Source organism: Xyrauchen texanus, chromosome 5 (assembly GCF_025860055.1).
Source record: "Xyrauchen texanus isolate HMW12.3.18 chromosome 5, RBS_HiC_50CHRs, whole genome shotgun sequence".
Classification (NCBI taxonomy): domain Eukaryota; kingdom Metazoa; phylum Chordata; class Actinopteri; order Cypriniformes; family Catostomidae; genus Xyrauchen; species Xyrauchen texanus.
Genome location: NC_068280.1, coordinates 16081170 through 16102309, shown reverse-complemented (window position 1 = coordinate 16102309; position 21140 = coordinate 16081170). Strand labels below are relative to the sequence as shown.

Sequence of the window (21140 nt, the reverse complement as noted above, 5' to 3'; positions counted from 1 at the left end):
GATGCGTTGTTTTGTGGAGCTGGTATTGAAATCGGGTTAGGGTGACAGGGAGAGAATTTGAGCATTTGCTTGCTGATTTGATTTAGCGGGGGGCAATCAGTCGGGCAGTTTTTCTGATTTATAGCTTCCTGCTTCCCTTGTGCTCCTCACGTTGCCCTCTCACATACTGTATCAAGCTCTTAGTGGAAGAGGGCACTCATTCTGACCAAAATACACAAACACACGCTACTTATTGGTGGTCAATAAACAGTAGGTCAGTGCTAACTGTATTTATTTAAACATGAAAAAATGCTTCCCCCACAGCAATTAGGGAAATCCTCAATGGCTTTCTGGCTCAAGTCCTCAACTAGGTCAAAAAAAAAAAAAAAGCGGTAAGTGAGACTCCTTGACACAAAAATATCATTTATTTCTGGCCAGGCAGTCATTAGGCCACATAATGGCGCCCTTTGAGAAGTGCCACCCACAGACTGAGAGGGACAGTGAAGATGAAAGCTGGCACGCGGCTAACCTTTGTCTTTCAGAGAGATGATTCTTCTAATTACTTGTGACTGCACGAAAAGTCATGGAGATGACTGCAGTCACAGCCAATATTAGGGTGTGTCCAATGCCTGTATGCCCACACACACTGAGTTCCGGACAAAAGGCCTTCAGAGCAGGAGAAATCAGAGTGCCCATTATGTCAAACCGCTTGTCGAACATGGTAACACGCAGACCCCTAATCATCTTCCTAGAACGATTTTCAATGATTGCATTTTATTTCCACAGATGCCACATCATAGCCAACAAAATGTATTCTCAGTTTTTGTTATCATGGCAGTGGAGAGCTAATATGGCTAGTTATTTCAGTAATATTTTATAATGAAAACACATAGTGCAAAGCATGAGATTTATCAATGTATGAAAGTATCAATTCTATAATATTTGTGATACCTTAACTATATAAATATGGTTAAAAATAATATATTATAGCCCTATAATAAAAACTTACTAACTAATATATTACAAATTGTTTAAACTGAATTACACTTTATATTTAAATTAATATAATATAATATAATATAATATAATATACACTCACTGAGAACTGTTTTAAAACACCTATACGCCTACATAGTCATACTATTGTCTAATCAGCCAGTCATGTTGCAGCAGTGTAGTGCATAAAATCATATAAATACCAATCAAAAGTTTCAGTTAAAATTAACCTCAACCATCAGAACTGTGAAAAATGTGATCTCATGATTTTTGACTGTGGCATGATTTTTGGTGTGAGACGACTTTGTTTGAGTATTTCTGTAACTGCTGATCTCCTGGGATTTTCATGCACAACAGTCTCTAGAGTTTACTCAGAATAGTGCCAAAACAACAACAACAACAACAACAAAACATCCAGTTCTGCAGACGGAAATGCCTTGTTAATGAGAGAGGTCAGCGGAGATTAGACAGACTGGTTTGAGCTGACAGAAAGGCTACGCTAACTCAGATAACCACTCTGTACAATTGTATTGAGCAGAATAGCATCTCAGAATGCACAACATGTCAAACAACGAGGCGGATGGGCTACAACAGCAGAAGACCACGTCGGGCACATTATTAGAATTATAGTGTTCCCAATTAAGTGCTCAGTGAGTGTATTATAATATAATATAATATAATATAATATAATATAATATAATATAATATAATATAATATAATATAATATAATATAAAATAATATAATAAAATTATGTTTATAATGATAAATAAAACCATGATAGACAGTAAAGATCCAGGCTGTGAACATCAAAAACTGTGCATAAATATTATGGCATGTTGAGTTATACTTTAGTGTTTACTTGGCTATTGGCAGGACAGTGGAAAATGTTACTTTTTACTTCAATGCATTGATCATTTTATGTTTCTATTTAATTAACATACTTAATAATTATTTCTTCATTGTCAGCAGTGAGAATTTTAATATGAAAGATACTTGCTAAGTGTTACGGATAAGCAAAAGAGCAATGGGTGGTCTAGTTATAGCATGGCCTTTAAGAGCCCTCTTATTTCCATCCACAGCTGTCCTCACCCCAGTTTAGCTGCCCAGAATCAAGCCACCTATCTACCAGCTGGCCTTCACTGCCACTAAAGCCTCTGGTTTTAGGGTATGTGACATCAAGGCAGCGGCACAAAGGCCTAATCACGTTAACGTCCACAACCAGACGCTCAACTCATCTGACTAATCAAAGACATCAGCTCGTTCAGAGAGAGAAGATGCACTGTATGAGGTACTTCCTATCTTTTTTTCCTTATCTGTTCATCTCTGTACAGCACCTATGCAGCATGCAATTAATGTGGCCTGGACTCACTCATGGGGGGGGGGGTTGGGGGGCTGGGGGGTTGGGTTGCAAGGCTTATGCTAATAGTTTTTTGTATAGCCAATGGAAAAACACACTATATAGCACTTAATGTAAATATTACTTGGATTTAAGTGTTGTTTTATGTAGAAACTATTTATTGCAAATAGACACCTGTTTTTCTGAGAGTTCACAGCCCAATTATTGGGCTCCAAGGAAAATGCCTGTATAACAGTAAAAATTATTTACACAGATTACATTTATTCAATTGTGTTTGAATTAAAAGTATTTTTAGTAGCTTTTGATTAAATATAATTGGCAATCATCCAGTAAATATAATAGCAATGATGTCATTTATGCAAACTTAGGTGCAACACTTTGCATTGCTTATAAAGGGATTCATTAATGACTAATGAGACATTTACAAATGCATTATAAATCATTGATATGCAGTTATAACTACAAGAATAAAAAGTCAGACTTTCATACAATACTTGCCAAATAATGCGCATTTTAACTTACATGTTATACAAGCTTAATAAATACACGCATTCATACTTATTTTAAATAGAAACATACAATGCCTAATTCAGGATTTTTGTCACAATGCAGCAAAAATAGATTATTATAGTGAGATTAAAAAGAGGGATTATGTAATTTGCTACAGTCCACTTTGTGTTTATATTAATTACTGTAATTGCTTTACTCACTTGTGTTGTTACTTTCTTTGTCAAGTTGATATCAAAAGATTGGTAGCCTACTACTCTGGGTGGTGTCCCAACTTACCTAGTCCAAGTTACCTAGTTAAGTCCTCTGCAAAAACATATTTCATGCTCATTCACAGCATGTATCTAAAGCGGATACCCATTAATCCATAAGATTCACATAGGTTTCTTATGTTGGCTACTCCCTAATAAATTATTAATGTTTGTCCATGTTACATTTAGGTACATTTTCATAGGTTACTGTTGTTGAAAAGGTGTTATCAAGCATTTATAACATGTGAGGTAAAATAGCTCATTATTTGGCAAGTATTGCATGAAAGTTACTATTTTTAAGCATGTTGTTACTGTACAACTGCATATGAGTAATGAGTTATGTTCTGATGCTTTGGTAACACTTTACAATAAGTTTCCATTTGATAACATGAACTAACAATGAACAATATTTTTACATATTTACTTATCTTGGTTAATGTTAATTTCAACATATTGTAATGCATTTTTTAAATCAAAAGATATAACATTAGCTAATGCACTATGAACTAACATGAACTAACAATGAACAATTGCATTTTTATTAACTATCATGAACTAAGATTAATTGCTGTAAAATTAAAATGCTGTAAAACATTTATTGTTCATTGTTAGTTCATATCTAATGCATTAATTAATGTTAACGATGGAATTGTAAAATGTTACCAAAGCATTATTTTAAATGAATTATTTTTCATTGATTAACACATTTATAAACTCTTAACAACGGGAAAGTGTTACCAATATTAGTTCAGGAATATAATAAAAACAACTTTTTCCTTATCTCCAGTAATCAGATTTGCAGTGTGTACAGCATTCCAAAATCAACAGTTATCAGAAACATTTCACCAGTACCCATTTCTGCACAGAAAGAAGATTGGCAATATCCTGGTGGTGAACGATGTCTATAATGTTAAGCACAACAAATGACAAAACCTTCCAGGCGTGCACATCAGCACAGGGGTCAGGGAAGGTAAGAAAAAAGAGGCCCTCCATGACATATCTACTGTGGGAAACGGGCCACAGAGATAACCGAGCTTTAGTGTTTCATCTCTCCTTCATCCCATACACATTATCACTGACCTTTCACCCTGCAATAAGAAAGGCTATGTAACCCAGAGAACTGCACAGCCGTAAATCTCTTTGCCCACAGCTATAAAAGTGCAGGATATTCAAATTATGTGAATTGTGTAGAAAAGGGAAAGAAAGAAAAGAAAAGTTTTGCTTTTGACTTGCTAGCTTGTTTGTATCACTGACAGACCCTGCAAAACTAAACTGTGCACTGAAATGTAAAATTTAATTTTTGTTGTTATTGCAATTTTTAAACTGTTTTCTCTGAGCTGAGCCAAACCTGTCATGGGAAAGATCATAAGAGACGTTATTTTGGTCATAACTACATTTTGAAAATGTGTCGTTAGTGCGTTTTGTCTTTGAACAGAAGAGTTTGTCTCTGTCCCGATGCCGAAAATATGTCCTTTTTTCTCTTTCTATGTCGCTTTCTCTGTCCCTCTCTTTCCAGCCTAATGATTGGAAAGACTACTGGAGACAAAGCAGTGCATTACTAACCTTAGTTAGAAGAGATGGCACAGTTAAAACAGAGAAGACGTGGGGTTAGGGCTAGGTTTAGGGTTAGGCAACCACAGGAAAAAACAAACTCCGCTGCACGTGCATAAGCACTCACATACACACAAGGCAGAGATAAAGAAAATGTGATAGCTGAATTTTTTGGTCCTTGGCCTTAGAAAGTTTTCCATGAGAAATAATCCCAATATGAGACAGATGATTCTGTAAATGGACAGTTAATTTGTAATCAATTACTGTGGCTAAAATTAAATACTTTCATAATTCACTCTTTATAAGTTGTTCACATTTATATTACTGTTTGTCTGAAAAGCCAATCAATACAAATCACAAAACTGTATGACAGTATTAGGTATGTCATAAAATATAGATTATTGATTGGCACATTATTTTATTGATACTTTTCTGAGGTATCGGTATATTAACATCAGCTGACATTAAAAATAAAAGACTAATTTGTGTGCTTTCAATTCACTGCCAGTTGCATTGTATTCAATGTATTCAAACGTAATAGCTTCAGGAGACCACAAGGGGGCAATATAACATTTACTGAAGCCGGTCGTGGCATGAACAAGGCAGTCCAGACTTACAAAGGTGTTTGAACTTCTTCAGAAATTAACAAAGTGATGAAAGTTGTCAGGTTAGTGTATGAAACTGGTGTAAATGCACAAATGGAATGATTAGAAATGGCGACAATTATGCAATGTCTCTGTATGTAGCCTTGAATAGGTCTTTCATTCAAGCTGTCAAACCACAAAAATAAATACTTTTAATTTAAAATACATTGTGTAGGCTCTATGAAAGATACTTATACACAATATATTATCTGGTAATGACTAGAGTAAATAATCTATGTCCTTTAATAATGATTTGGGTCGAATTATATGGAAAACTGTGCGAGTTGAGTTCCGAGTTGAGAGAATAAAGCGGCAGAGTTTTCAACAGCATTCGAGACAGCGAGTCCGCACTGTGTGTACGTACCTTCATAGAAAATAATTGTTTAAAATTATACAATGCGCCATGTCATCCACCAGATGTGTCTGGTGCACAATCCATTTTAATTAACCCTGCCGCACACACTTTGCCAAAGTTGTGTTGAGTAATCTATTTGAAAAGACAAAGACTATTGTGCAACGGGCAGCACTATTTATTTCTGAAAAATCCCGATATATATCAGTAATCATCAGGAAAATCTTCAGATTATCGATACGTGAAAAAGCTTAGACAATATCACGAGTCTCTTCACTAATTTGAGGGACTTTAATTGGAATATTAAAAAATCTAATGTACTTTTCCATTAACATATATGCTTATATGTAAAACACAAATCAAAACTTGACTAAAGCTTTTCATTTTGTTCTAAAAATCACATTAATACACTTAAATAAAACCGTTAATGTTTAAATGTCAAAGCCAGAACATAAACATACATCACACAAAACAAACTTGTTTTACTTGTTACAAAGGCAGGTAAAAGTGCTCTGGCCTCACTCATCCAAATGCTTGGATGGGTTTTATTTCAGCTAATGAGGTGTGAAGCCTTAGCCTGGGTGTGTGTGTGTGTGGTGCTGCTCATAAACCAAAAGTGAGAAACAGCTTGTTTGGTAAGAATTAGGGGTGTTACGTTTTCTTTTTTCCACTCACTAAATGGTTGTCCGTGTATCCCTCTGCATTGGAATTATGCAACTTTGTGGAATCAGTTTGACGTTCTAATGGTTTTTCAATTGCAGTTTTGTGTAAATGTTATATCAATCAATCATGGTAAAACAAACTGTAATGAAATTTTAATTTTGCCACTTAAGTAGTCAAAGTAATTTTTTTTTTACCAGAAGTCTCGCAGTAGCTTGTTTGCAAAGCTTTTCTTTACCATATCTATTTTGAGATGTTATTGCTCTCAGTGGCTGATTAGTTGCCAGGGCCTCAGCACTCTTATTGTCATCTCGTGCCTGTCTGTATCTGGCAGACATGGGGGCCCCTTAGCAATGCAACCATTAACTAAAGTCATTACAGAGAGAGACTTTGTCATTAAGACCACATGGGTTCTCCACAAGTCATGTCAAAGACTATCTTTCTCTGTTTTTATTCGATTTATCTTTGTTCATTCTATTTAGGGGAGACCAGGGCCAGTTAAAAATCCAGTAATACTCTCATGGTATGTTTATTTTTTAAATCAATATTTGCATAGCCACATACCCAGTGATGGGTAGTAGCTTCGCTACAAAATAGCAAAGCTATTATTAGCTTAACTACATTTCTGAGTAGCGAGGTGGTAGCTTCTCTAGTTTTTAAATCAAGTAGCTTTTCAGTAGTGAATCTATTGTTTTTGACTAGGTAGCAGCGTAGAGATGACAAAAGCTGCACCGCTACATCATACCTTGTACCCGGTGTTTACTAATGCCAGGTTTGAATCAGAACTAAAGATATCTGATCACAAACTAATCTCTCATTTGAGTCAGTTTTTTACAATGAATTGGTCAAAAGTGATAGGAAAGCAGTCTGAATATGTTTGCGATTCAATCAGAATGACTCAGAAAGCTTGCAATCAAGCTGCTGAATCATTTGGCGCTCTCTCTCACTTGTCAACAAGCTCATGGAATATTTTCTAACACGGCAAATAAAGATAATGCTGGTTGCAGTGGATCTACAATCAATAATGGAAACCAAACCTGCAAATACATCCTATTGTTTGCCAGTGATGAAGAAAGTCTTTATTAAGTTCAACACATGTGCAGCTTGTGAACGACTTGTGCAGGTAAATACATTTTCCAACCAAAAAGAGTGTCAAAACACTTATTAGCCTAATCTAAAACACTTAAAAAAGTACTATGGCATTACCATGTTTTTTGGACATGTTCCATTACCTGGGAGCACGATGTTAGTACAATGGTATATGAATGTGGTAATATAGCGTATTGGTATTTGGTATTTTATTTTATTACCTTGAAGAACCATGTAAATACAATAGTATATGAATATGGTAATCATAGTATATGATAGGAACATGGTAACATAGTAACATGGTATTCTTTGTACTTTGAAGCACTATGCAACTATAGAATGGTGCATAAATAGTTATCTATCAAAGTACCATGGTATTAACATCTGATACCATCAGAAATCACATTGTTATTGCCCAGATGTGCTCTCTCTCTCTCTCTCACACACACACACACACACACACACACACACACACACACACACACACACACACGTTGTGTTTCCATGTTTTATGGGGACTTTCCATAGACATAATGGTTTTTATACTGTACAAACTTTATATTCTATCCCCTAAACCTAACCCTACCCCTAAACCTAACCCTCACAGAAAACATTCTGCATTTTTACATTTTCAAAAAACATAATTTAGTATGATTTATAAGCTGTTTTCCTCATGGGGACCGACAAAATGTCCCCACAAGGTCAAAAATTTCGGGTTTTACTATCCTTATGGGGACATTTGGTACCCACAAAGTGATAAATACATGCTCACACACACACACACACACACACACACACACACACACACACACACACACACACACACACACACACACTTGTCCTCTTATCAAAAGCTTACAGTACATACAGAAATACAACAGCTATAGACACAGAATTACAGGATAAGATGAATAGTATACTGTATGTAAGCAGAGTTTTTATACTGAATTGTGCAAATGAAATTACATTTAAATGGCAATGGGTTTGTAGAGGTAGCAGTATAAATATGAAAATAACATGTAAAAATAGTGTTGAACAAATGGGTTTGTATAGGTAGCATGTCTAAATATGAATTGACATGTTGTTGTTTTTAACATGTACCAACGTATTGCACCTACTGTATACTTGAACACTGTATTGAATTAAACTGTAATATACTGTACCATGGCTATGATAAACGTCATGTGAATACATCTTTTAGGTGCTTTGTCTATAACAGTATGCTCTGTGCATCTGCAACTGAAATAAAATTAAGTGGCTTAAATGTAGCAAGCTATTTTTGGCATGTAGCTTGTAATGTAACTTGCTACTTTCCCTGAGGTGTAGTTTTAAGCTTAGCTTAACTAAGTTTTATGTTGAGTACTTGGTAGCTTAGCTAGCAAATTTTTTTGGGTAGCTTGCCCAACACTGCACATACCTTTAAAGGGATAGTTAACCCAAAAATGAAAATTCTCTCATCATTTACTCACCCTAATGCCATCACAGATATGTATGAATATCTGTCTTCTGTTGAACACAAACTAAGATTTTGATCTGTTTCTCATCCACACCTATCCTATCGTTTCTAAGAAATTAAGTTTAACCACTGGAGCTTTAACATTTTGGAACGCATCTCAGAATGCACAACACGTCGAACCTTGAGGCGGATGGGCTACAACAGCAGAAGACCAAGTCAGGCACTTTATTAGGACCATAGTGTTCCCAATAAAGTGCTAAATAAGTGTAGATTTTGTTTTGGTGGTTGTGATGGAGGGGTGATGGGAGAACGTGTTACCTCAAATGTTCACATGAAACATTTTCTACTGGTTTAATAGCTGGTTCCATTATGACAGCTTAACCCATATAGTGTGATAACATGCCCCACTACACTCTCAACTTGTGTTCAATGAACTGTATCTTTATTCTTGTAAAAAAAAAAAAAAAAAACAGTAAAAATGTTTAATAGCTGGTTGTAGCCAAGACTTGAAAGAATTCTCTCATCACTTACCCTCATGCCATCACAGATGTGTATGACTTTTTTTCTTCTGCAGAACACAAACAAAAAATATTTCAGCTCTGCAGGTCATACAATGAAAGTGAATGGTATTCTGCTCACTGCTACTGCACAAAGTAGTTATCTGAGTTACTCTAGCCCAGTCTTTTTCCCCATTCTGATGGTTTATGTGAACATTAACTGAAGCTCCTTACCTGTATCTGCAAGATTTTATGCACTGCACTGCTGCCATACGATTTGCTGATTAGATAATTGCATGAATAAGTAGGTGTACAGATGATCCTAATTAAGTACTCAGTGAGTGCATTCCTCTCTCTAAAACTATGCATGCATTAAACAGCCTATTATATGCTTTTCAGCCAAAAAATAAAAAATAAAAAAATAATTTGCAGGCACTAAACTATTCATGAAACACCGAAAAGTTACACAAATATTAAAAACTATTTTGAGCTTAGCATAGTGCTAAACAAGTAAATAATGGAGAAAGAAAAAAAACACACATTTGCACAATTCTAATCGTTGCTGAAATTTAACCCTCTGTGACAACCTCCCTATGTGACAACTAGCCCCAGTCTCTCCTATCCCTCTCACGTTTGAGATTTTCATATTCGTGAAGAGTATCACCTTCAAGTGTCTAGAGAGGTGTCTGGTTCAATGTCATCCACTCAGACAAACATCCTTTTAGCAGCTCTTTGAATAAAGCACTGCTATTTTTCTGCAATGACAACACTTACTTGGAACTGTCCATCAAAGTGTCATGAAGGGGTGTATTGACGAAAACGGAGGTGCTGTTATCGCTGCTAGTAATAAATCCAATGCATTTTAATGCCGTACATTTCAAGTATTTTTACAGCTATGTAATCGGTGTGGCAGAAACAGCAAAGCTGTTATGACATGGGAAAGTTGCCTTACCACCCAGGTGCTAACACCATTTTGAGCAGCTCTGCTTAGCATTGGCATCTCCTCCACAGCTTTCAACAGTGCTGTTACTCAGTCTCTCAAAGACCTCTGGTAGATGTAGTTCTTCACAGCCTTTTAGAAACCAACAAAGTATGAGTTTTAATTATAATGCAAAGCTCTTCCTTAGAGTTTGTTGTGTTGTTATTGTGTTCAGATCTTAGCCTTGAAGACAATCCAATGTTGAAAAAAACAGATTCCTCTCTCTCATCGTTGCCGAGCTGATAAACGCAAACCGCCATCTGTTTTTTTCAATGAATGCCAAAAGTAGCACATTGGGGTTGGGCTGTGATTGGGTGGCACCCTGCTGCTTCAAAAGCCCTTGTCTCTGTATCAAACAACGGTATGCTGGAGGAAAGACCCATGGCACAGGAGATACTGTTATAAAGGCACTGACCTGAATGTGTGTCAGTATGGAGAGTGTTTTATCTCTTCTCTATTTGCCATTTGCTCTTTTCCATTTTCTATCACTCCTACCCTCCCCCATTTCAAAGGGCTAGTTTTGCTTTACTCGTTTACTTCTCGTTGTCCCTCTGTTTTTCCATGAACTCATTTCTCTGTCACCAGATCCTGGCTGTAGTACACACTTCAATTGTCTCAGAGGAGGTCACACAATGAACAGTCTGAGGGATATGCCCTCAACCAAGTTCCTTGTCATCTTTGATTATTTTGTCTTTCATGAGGCCAGAAACAAAGGCTACAGTGCTTTTAAACATGCCTCAGTTTGTTTTATCTCTTTAAATACCTTTTATTTCAGTTTGAATTAAAAGTCGACCCGTGTCCCATTCATATTGCAGTGCACAATAAAAAGGCCGCATAGACTCCTGGATTTACAACTAATGGTCTTCCCTCAGGGCCTAAGAGGCCATATTATGCCTGCCCACCCCCCCCACCCGAAAAATATAAAATAAAAAAAGTAAAATTGAACCCCATGGATTCCAAGCCACTATGCGGTCAAGGCCCTTAAAAATCCTAACAGTCTCTGCTGTGGCTGTTGGTGGTCTGTCTTGTTCCTTGGCCTTTAGATGGCTGAAGGGGCCTGAATGTGTGTGTGTGTGTGTGTGTGTGTGTGTGTGTGTGTGTGTGTGTGTGTGTGTGTGTGTGTGTGTGTAAGCCTTTTGCGAGGCACATCTGAGAGAGAGAAACATCAAAAGGCAACATAATCCAGGTACAGGGCTTCACTTTTAACTTTTCAGCAGCTAGTGTCTGAAGCAGCTATAAAATAAAACCATGGCCAATGGGATGGGAAAAGTGATTGATGGTGAGCATGCCTTTATCACTAGAGATTTAGCTGCTTGTTCATAATATGCTGGAAAGGATTGCAAAGAGGCTTTTGTCAATTTTGCACAAGGTGTCTGAAACTCGTTCGCAGATCTTCATAATTTATATATAGAAATATGGTGAGTTTATGTGGTGTATATTTAGACAGAAATAATAAATGCTCTTTCGAGAGTTTTGTAACACTTTGTTTTGCAGTGTCCATGTAACAAATACTTTTACTACGATTACTAACTACTATAGTAGCCTAATAACAACAACAATATGTGAGTACGAGGAACTCTATAGAATAATAACATAAGTGCATGCAGTTCATTATTATTACTCTGTAATTACTTATGTAAACACACTGTAAAAAATAGTGTGACCAATTGTTCTTGTATAGGAGGCAGGATTTTGTGCATACCAAAGTATCTAGGGGTTGTTTGAAATATTATTGTGTTACTTTTACAGTTTCTTGTTATAAGCAACAGGCATCTGTTCATTTCCTTTTGGATTACTTTTTACTTTTTTGTCCTTTTGGCAGTTATATATTGTACAGTTTAAAGAGGTGGGTCAGTAATAAGGGAATGGGCTGCGATGATTAAATGGCATTTGTGTGGTCACTAGACTTCTCAAATACAGTCCACTCATAGGGCACCCTTATTGGTCTAGGTAAGTTAGACGACTCCTTGAAATAACTCTCCCTGTGTATATAGGAGTCTTGTTGGAAGAGTCATGCTGAGGAAGCTTTGAAGACAAGCATAAAATATATGAGAGATTGTATAAATTAAGACGTATATACAGTGAGGGTAGAATGTAGTGTGAAGAGTATCTTATACTTTGGGGGATTCTGCATGATGTGTTGAGAAATTAATGCCTGCGGATTATTGAGTATGAAATTTAGTTCAATGTAATTTTCATGCATGTGGTTTTATGGTGACCTGGTTTTATTTTGGTCCAGTTTAGAGGGATATTAAAGACAGCATGCACTTCTCCAAACCAATTGTTTGAAGGGGTTTTTATCGCCACCAAGTGGTTGGAAAGACTTAATGCAACAGTTAAATTCTTCGCAGAACATTCTTAGAAAAGCCATGACAAATTTAAAAGCAATATTCCCACCAAAGAAATATTCAAAGAAATATCCTATCACTACCTATTAGAAAATGATTTTTTTTTTTACTAACATTTCATTGGTACAAAAAAGGATAGCAGGCGACTTCCTTTGTGTATGTTTCAGGGTTTTTATTGTTAACCGTAGTTGTTAAAGTTAGTGTATAGTTTTAAGATTAAATTAAACTCTTTCTTTGCTCAAAAGCAGTGTCACGAATGTTTCAAATCTTAATAGAAAGAATATGACATAAAACAGCATATAAACAATAAATTAAACAATTTACAGCGTGTGTGTATGTATGAATATATATATATATATATACAGACGTGTGTGTGTCTTTGTGTATCTTTTTTTCTACTACATATTAAAGCATGTTAAGAATGCGATATGTTGTTGTAATAAAGCAATATGCCATTTGTACTACTGCATATTTCAGCTTCGAGAGATTCGATTGTTGCTTTAAAAGAAAGACAAAAATACAAAATATAAAACAGCGAGTTAGAAATACCAAATAAATCTTAGCAAAATAAATGTTTCACGATTGTGTTCTAATAGAAATAAACACGAGTCAAGTAGGCTACATGACAAAAATTGCAGTCTCCTATTTTATTAATAATTCGGAACAAGTTTACAGGCAGTTTATGTCCTTTGTCGATTAATTAATTACCTTTAAGTAATTTTCCTTAACTTCACGAATTTACGGACTGGGAGCCAGCCAAAGTAAAGGGCACTGATCTCATAATTTCCCCCAATGGCCAATGCAGCCGTATGACTATCACGTCGCCTAAATAATATAGCATATTTTCTTTTTTCTTTTTTTTTTTTGTTTCAGATTTTGCAGTGAAACGATCGATTTTTGTAAGTGCAGAAAATAAATGCACTGCACACATTTACTGTATATTTTATGATAAGATGACCAAAACCCCTTTGTAAAAATATGCGCAATCTGTGGCTTCTCACAGTACAAAGAAAATGTAGCCTTATATTTTCCCTCAAACTCTCTTAATATTTACAAATAATATTAATAATAATAATTATAACGTTTCTTTAATTTGATTATCAAAACCCATCTAATGTTGAATTAAATTATTGGTCAATGTTAATTTACCAATATACAATTCGTTTAGTAGGTTAATAAAATATAAAACAAAAACAATAGTTTTGTGTAGGCATATCATTCCCTTTCAGATCAATTTTTTCCTTTAGTCATTTGAATCTAGTGTTTTCACTCATAAATTGCAGTCTATGGCATCATTCGCGATTATACGGAAATATCTTGTAGTCTTCATCCTTGGTGATAAATGTTTTAGACAAGCCACTCTTGACATTCTTACTCAATATCCTCGACGAAGCCATAAAGGAGAGAGCTGGAGCTGCAGCCGAATCTGTTCTTTCTCAATACACATCTGAGGCTCCTTCACTGCAGAATGATGGATACCCAATCCAAACTTACAACTTCCAAAATACATGTTTACAGGTGTCGTTCATAAATTATGCTTACCTAAGAAAAATAAGTTGATTGGTTTGTTTTTGCCGAACTAATGAGAAGACGTTCATTAATCATGGATCAGCAATGTCCCATGTCTTCACAATGTTCATTTCACTGTATATGAGAACCGAGTAATAGCCAAGTAACAACTCAATTAGTAGAAGTAAACAAGTAGTAGGCTAGGCTATTTAGTTAACATTTAATTGCTTTCTGAAACGGCATTGTTTTTGTTATCGCTTTGTAATAAAGTAGCAAATGTGCATTATGTTTATGAACTAAATGTGTTAAATATAACTGCTTAAAATATAGCTAAATAAAACATTGCCTTCTATGTCCTTTTTAATAGCTATATTGCTTTCTGTCATTTTAACATGGACACAAAATGTAGAATAATTGTCTAATAAGTATTAAACCAATAACATGATTATTAGTTATATATTTTTTTGGATGGAATGGCAGTAATCGTCATCAGAATGATTTAAGAGAAATAGCTTTTACAGCTATTCGACGTTTTTTGGCGCTCTGTTCTCTGACGTCGTTATGAATGTGTTTTATTATCTCGGTTTCTTTTTTTACAACGTAGTAATGTGTGAAAATAAGGAGGGCCCATATTCAATTAAGACTAGACGCAAATATCTATAGTGTTGCCTCAACTGACACAAAGAAAACCTCTCTGAGTCTGATGTGAGCTGTGAGCTGATATTGGCAGATTAGATAAGGATAATTGTAGCTAATCATCATGAGAAAATAATGAGAACATTTGATATGCTATTAAATTAAATCATTTTTAGAAGTACTGCAGTTTAAGACGCTTAGATTGAGCAGAAAAAAATAGTAAAGCTAAACAATTACGCTGAATTCGTCTTTGTGCAATCCTCAGGGTAAAAAAAAAAAAGTGAATAAAAATAAACAACAGTATCCGTGCAGTCATGGCAACAAATATTAAGGTTGAAAGATTCAGAGCGGCACGACTATGGCTGTGGCTGTTTCCCAAAGGTTGAATTTTGAATGCGAATGCGGCTGTTTCTCCAGCAGTGTTGCCACCAAAGATCAAACAGTTTGACACTGGTTCAATGAGCGCAGCTTATGAAGGGGATCCTAGTGCTGTGCTGGCTGGGGAAATGTTATGATCTTGTAATTACGGCCATTGGACAGATGCATTATCCAGGCTCAGCGATGGAGCCACTGGATATTATTGTAGCCAGAGAGCCGGAGGGCCAGACACCTTCCCTCGGAGAGAGGGGATGACCCTGCTGGCCCTGCGCAGCCATATTGCACATTTAAGCAGGATTTTCCAAGTTCGCTGGCGCTGTTCAACTAGCTTTGAGGGAAGATGATGTCTCTTCAACACGTTCCCTACAACTCTACACGCGGTGAGCTCATTTTGACCTAGGTTCCATCACGTATCATATTTATCCACATATTAAGCCGTTTTATATCATCATGTTGTCCCCTTAGAATGGTATACGACTCATCTTTTCAGATGTCTACTTAGATTTAATCTTTCAGCTTTCAAAATGTATTTACCAATACTATTATTTATAGTATATTTAGGAGGCTATACACTCAGTGAGCACATTATTAAGAACCCCTGTAATCAGCCAATCGTGTGGAAGCAGTGCAATGCATACACATATTATAGATAGGGTCAGGAGCTTCATTTAATGTTCACATCAACCATCAGAATGGAGAAAAATTTGATATCAGTGATTTCGGCCATGGCATGATTGTTGGTGCCAGACAGGCTGGATTGAGTATTTCTGTGACTGCGGATCTCCTGGGATTTTCAAGCACAAGAGTCTCTAGAATTTACTCAGAATTGTGCCAAAAAAACAAACAAAAAAAACATCCAGTGAGTGGCAGTTATACGGATGGAAATGCCTTATTGGTGAGAGAGGTCAACGGAGAATGACCAGACTGGTTCGAGCTGACAGAAATGCTACGGTAACTCAGATAACCACTCTATATAATTGTAGTGAGCAGAATAGCATCTCAGAATGCACAACATATCGAACCTTGAGGCAGATGGGCTACAACAGCAGAAGACCACGTTGGGCACTTTATTAGGACCATAGTGTTCCTAATATAGTGCACAGTGAGTGATGTATGTAGTGCTTGATAACAAGAGTTACCTAATTGGGTCAATGCAACTATTGTTTTTGAGGTTGGTTTAGCCTAAATCAAAACTAAGTGCATGTATTAAGTTTATTTAGTTGCTCAAGATATGCAGGTATGGCCTTTTAAGGTATAACAGAGCAAGGCCCTAAAAGTCATATTAAAAATATATGTTGTTCCCTTATTTAAAGGGGTTTATTTACAAATGCATAATAAATCATGTATAATAACATGAAAGTGGCAGCCTTTCATGCAATACCTGCCAAATATAGTGAGCCATTTAACATCATGTTATGAATGCTTAGTTACCCCTATTCAACATTATTAATGAATAAAAATGTATTTTAATATAAAGTGGACAAAAGTGAAGCATGAATTAAGGAGTTGCCAACATAGAAACATGTACAAAAATGTTAAGTATGTTTTAATAGGCATCAGGCTTTATTATATGATATATGCTGTGAATTAGCATGAAGACCTGAAAAGGACTTTATACTGTAACTATGACTAGGTCAAACCATAATTTTGACATAAAATGACACAAGTGAGTCAAGACATTACAGGTATATAAACATAAAGTGGACTGTAGCAAAACAACATCATCCCACCTTTTAATCTCACTATAATAATATGTATTTGCTACTTTGAAAAATCATGAATTAGGAAATGTTATGTTTTTTATTATAATACATATGAATAAGTGTATTTATTAAGCATGTAATTCAAAATGCTCAATTTTTGGCAAGTATTGGATGAAAGTTGCCCTTTTAATGCTATTGCTATAACTGCATACATAATTTATAATGTATTTGTAAATTAGTTACTAGTCAATAACGCACCCTTTTATAATCCCTTAACACAGGGAATATTAAGGTACAGTGTTACCAAAATAAGAGTATTTTTTTTTTTTTACAATGTATCCTATTTATTTTAATCTTTAATCGATTCAGATAATGACTGGAACGGAAGATGTAAAGTAATCGTTTCAATAAAAACTCATGTGAACAGTTCAGTAGTCATTGGTTGGTTAGGCTTTATCTATGACATGCTTTGTGCATTAATGTCTTCCATCGGCTCTCCGGTCCTGGAATGATTCTCTTCTTAATTCCCCAAGAGCAAATACCAGCAGACGTCAAGCGTTCTGTATGGCATGATGTGACAATGGACAGCCGCTGTCAAAGCGAAATGGTTTCATGAATAAACAAACCATAAAACATACTCCTGCGATCACGACCTCGGTAATATTGAAGACGGTTTGCAATAACTCTGCTCACTTGTGGAAGGCGTTTGGGGAATGGTGTCTCACATGAAAAACTCACCTCAGACAGGTAAAGAATCCGCTCCCAGGAGCGTCTGATGCTCTTGGGCTGGATTTGGCACTAGCTCGCAGCTGTGGCACACCTGTGGAGAACTGTTAGATGGACAATCCATGAAGGCCGTTTCTATGTGCATGACAGAAGACTCAATCAGCGCATCACGGTCATGGAGACGTCATCAGCTCATATTCTAGAAGCCCATATTCAATCCACTGTTCCTTTAGATACGATCTTATGATTTGCGCTCGTAAATAAGGAAACTTGTGATCAAAGGAGCATGCCTTACTTTGACACACCTCTGAGATAGACAAGATACTATCTAAGAAGTTGATGGAATCATTTTCACGTAGATTTGTCAACTGAGATATTAATATTGTGCCTGTATCATTTCACAACTGATCCAACTTACTATTCATAAATGTAAAGTTGTCCTATAAATGATAGGCCTATACGTGCATTTGAATATATTTAAAAGCACATATTTTAAGGGAAGGGAAGTCATTATAGCAATAATATTCATGATTCTACTCAATTAGCCATTATAGCCTAATTGATAGTGAAGATATGTGAAATGCATGGAATTATAAAAAATTAAACCAATGAATTAAAGTAATTATTAAATAAAATTATAAAACCAACAACAGTATGCCACTGGGGGCCTTCAGTCCCAATTCTGTTGGGCATCTTACCCCATAGGGTCTAACTTATGCTTTTCACTTCTAAATAATAACAAATATAACTGCATTATTAAGTCCACAAAGCCGCTCATTATCAAATAGATATACAAATAAATAAATAAAATAAACAAATAAATAATACAAAAAAAAAAAAAAAAAACATTAAAATGAATAGTCCGGGTTCAATACAAGTTAAGTTTAATCGACGGATAGGCTTTTTGTGGCATAATGTTGATTACTACAAAAAATATTTTCGACTCGTCCCTCCATTTCTTAAAAAAAAAAAAAAAAAAAAAAGGAATGCTTTTTATAAAAAATTACTTTTTTTAAATCGTCGTTTATTTTTAGGGTTTTGGCGTTTTAGTGTTCAGAGTTTATAGGCTAGCCTACTACTAATATTATTATGTAATAATTTTTAAACATTTTTCCCTTAAAGGTAGGTTGTCGTAAAAAAAAGGACCACAGTGCTGTTTAAGCACCATCGATATTATAGTCTTTTTGATTTATTTGTCTATTTAATATGTGATGAGGAAATGTTGCAGTCACAGGAGCGTTCATCAACGACCAAACAGCAAGAATTCCTGCATCCAAATGAGCATAACTATGAAAACATGATTTTTTTAAAAGTCATTTGTACAAGCAAAAGTTCCTATTTTTAAAGGCGTCATCTTGAACAGTGTATCGGGACAGGGAAATTAATTCATCGCATTTTCCCTACGATGATATATGACTAAGGAAGTCAATCAACCTAAATAGTCACTCAGAAATTCTTGATTATTTAGTAGAGAAACCTAAATCGCAGTAAAGGCGGTGGTCGCTGGGGGAAGTGCAGGAAACAATTATCGAAACAGGGGAGCTCCCGTCCTCTAGCAAAGGGTCTGGGTTATACCCGCATTATAGAGGAGGACACCTGGAGAGAGGACCAGCCTAAACAACCTGCCGTCATCACATAGAACAGCTTTACCTGACGTTACTGCACTGATTTCCCGTCAGCTGGCCTTAAGAGTCATACCACCCATATTTATATGGAACTGTATTGTGTACTTTATGCTGGATTGTGGACAGAACTCACACTTAGGTGCGCTGGCAAGTTAGTGTGAGATCTGAAACAATGCAGTAGTATAGGCCACATATCCAGTAGACTATTATTTTGTTTGGCATAAAAGTCTTCACCAAACATGCTTTTGAAATCAAATTCACTTATTCCTAACAAATATAGACGATTTCCAGGATAAATCAGACCACAGTACTGAAAGAACAGACACACTCTTTGTGACCTTGTCTCCACTGGATCGGTCTGCTACAATAGCTCTGTCCCTCACACAGACAATTTCAAAATTATCGACTTCAAAGACTGCAGATGTGCGTCAAAGTAGCCCTTTCCATGGCCCCGACCATAAACGTTAATATTAAACTAAAACCAAAATTCCAATTACTAAAGGCATTTGCTATAAAAGTGGAGACCTTTGGGTTGGCAGTTGTGGTTTTCATTTTTGAGCATCATGAAATTTGGCATCTGCATGGGCGTTCATTCAGTCGACCAACGAATTGCGTGAGAGAACCACTATTAAAATACACCAAATCACTTGGACAGAGGAAGAAGCATTTATGGCGATTCCTTACCAGAATAATAGGCTAATAAGAGAAGAGTCATGCTCTATTATTCTCCTTAAAGTCACGATAGTTCAGCCTCCGCTATTATTCTAGCTATAATAGCGTACTAATTGGAGAACTCCAATTTATGATAAAAAATAATAACAATAAAACCTCAGCACCAACCGCGTATAAGCGTATTCAATGTGTATAGTTCATTAATTTAGTATAAAATAGGCCTAGATAAATTATCATTTTACTACTACTAGGCCTACTACCTGTTTTATTATCATTATTATTCATTCATTCATTTAAATATCCTTTTAGTAGCCTCTTGGTATCCCAATATATCTCCCCATCACAGAAGTGTCAAAATTCCAAGGTCTTTACATTTTCTATATGGTGTCAGGTAGACCAGACGCAATTTCAGGCGTCAGAGAGGCTCGCTCTGTCGTTGAGCGGGTTGTATTGATGAAATGCAGTCATAGCGAACGCAAGGACTTCATCAATCATGCCAAATTATAGCCAAAACTCTGCCATTGGTCCTGAGAAACATAACGTCACCTCAGTTAAACAACATTTAAACGACAAGCCTTTGATAAATCCATGGACAAAACAGAAAAAAATGGGGTTCGGAAATAAAAAAAAAAATAAAAAAAAATGCATTTTGAATTTACTAAATAAAAATCACTGCTACTGAGGATTAAGGTATGGAAAAAAATTCTTAATTTAGTAATTTATGTATATATATATATATATCATTTTTATTTATTTTTCTCAACATTCAATTTGTTGATGATATATTATGGAGGTTTAACGAAGTTAATTAATGTGTTATAAGGCTATATAATAAGACATAAGCATTTACACAGCCTCATAACAAGACATTCAATGAGATTGAATACTTGTTGTCATGCACATCCGAATTGAATGATGTCATTACATATATAATGAGCCTCTTTAAATAATCTTTCAAAATTGTCCGCCTCAATCGAACACGCTGAACGGGAAACACGATTATTCTGAAACTGGTGAGCATAATGTCTTTCAGATTCAGAATAATTTTCAAAACGTTACAAAGTGTTTGAAGCTATGCTTTTCTATTTAATGCACATAAAACATGGGTAATTCATTGATAGACGTCACTTTTTGTTTTTCTTTTGTCTGTCCAGTGGGCTACATTTTCGTTGTTTAATTTGCAGGAAGAAAATCCCTCATTTGACTGATTCAGTAGATTAAAA

At 35.7% G+C, this 21140-nt stretch overlaps 1 protein-coding gene across 6 annotated transcripts in view; it reads left to right on the top strand.

Annotated features, from left to right (window-relative positions):
• Positions 1-2078: 2078 nt before the first annotated feature.
• The window catches only part of cep44 (centrosomal protein 44), a 40335-nt gene continuing 21273 nt past the window's right edge, over positions 2079-21140 (top strand). For 2 of the 6 annotated variants that reach the window (XM_052126988.1, XM_052126981.1), the window contains exons 1-2: positions 2079-2265; positions 3880-4062. The gene's annotated coding sequence lies outside the window, so the exon portion shown is untranslated. Of the gene's footprint in view, positions 2266-3879; positions 4063-11523; positions 11600-15308; positions 15572-21140 lie in introns of those variants that run through there. The other 4 variants (XM_052126982.1, XM_052126987.1, XM_052126986.1 and 1 more) reach the window with 4 other exon arrangements.